A 1,476-nucleotide genomic window follows, 5' to 3' on the forward strand; every position below is an offset into this window, starting at 1 on the left:
CCTACTGGTTTTGATTGATGTGGATTGTTATTGTAACCGTTTTTAAAAGAAAAAAAATTTTTTTTAATATTGGTAAAATACGCATAAAATGTATCATCTTAACCATTCAATAGTAGTAAGTACTTAAGGTTGTTGTGCAGTCATCGCTACCATTCATCTCCAAAACTCTTTTCATCTTGCAAAACTGAAACTCTGCACCCCTTAGACTTTCCCTATTCTGCCTTCCTCCCAGCCCGAGGCAACCACTATTCTACCTTCTGTCTCTATGAATTTGACTACTTTAGGTACCCCATACAAGTGGAATCATATAATGTGATGGCTTATTTCACTTGGCATAATGTCCTCAAGTTTCACACAACGTTTTGTTCATCCATTCATCTATTGATGGACCCTTGGGTTGCTTCCACCTTTTGGCTGATGTGAATAATGCTGTTATGAACACATGTATAAATATCTGTTTGAATCCCTACTTTCAATTTTTTCGAGTTTATACCCAGAAGTGGAATTGCTGGGGCATGTGGTAATTCTATTTAAAAATTTTTGAGGAATGACCATACTGTTTTCCACAGAGGCTGTGCCATTTTACATTTTCACCAGCAGTGCACAAGGGTCCCAATTTATTCACATCCTTGTAGACACTTGCTATTTTCTGTTTTTTTTTTTTAATAGCCATCTTAATGATTGTGAGATGGAGTCATTATTTTCTGCTTACCTATTTTTTTCTGTTTTAATTCGATTATTAATTGAAAATAAATTTAACCAGAACAGCAATGTTATATTATTGTATTGGTTTATGAGTTTACCTTGTCAAGCTTGTGTGTCAAACTTTGTTCTTTTTCATTAATTAATACTGTAAATACTTTTGGAGAGTCTTGTTTCAGGCAATGTTTAGTGTCTGGGAATACAGCAGAGGATGACACAAGGTCTTGGCCCTTAGGGAGTTTATATATATATATTTTTAAACATCTTTTTTTTTTTTTTTTTTAACATCTTTATTGGGGTATAATTGCTTTACAATGATGTGTTAGTTTTTGCTGTATAACAAAGTGAATAGGGAGTTTACATTCTAATGGGAGAAAGAGTTCATACTCTTATAAGTAATTGAAGGTAATGACATGATTAGGAACATGGTGAAAGGGGCAAGAGTGTCACAGCAGTAGTGAGAGGTCAGAGAAGGGGGTGCGGGAGGAGAATTGGGCTTTTTGCCTTTGTATTCCCAGCAGATTCTGGAAGAAAATCTGCCTACCACACCTCCTATAGATAATACTGCTGGCCCACCTATCCCACAATTGCAGAGTTTGCAAACAATGTTTTAATATATTCTTTTACTAAAACCACAATTCCAAGCAATTAGTGCTCTCCTCTACTTTCCCACACGATTTGAACCACAGTCCCACAGAACATTTACATTATGCAAAGGAGAGGTGCTAAGTATACACAACAGACAGTGGCCCATAGGAGAGGCAATCTAGTGGA

This window comes from Lipotes vexillifer, unplaced genomic scaffold (genome assembly GCF_000442215.2).
Source record: "Lipotes vexillifer unplaced genomic scaffold, Lipotes_vexillifer_v1.1 scaffold1029, whole genome shotgun sequence".
Classification (NCBI taxonomy): domain Eukaryota; kingdom Metazoa; phylum Chordata; class Mammalia; order Artiodactyla; family Lipotidae; genus Lipotes; species Lipotes vexillifer.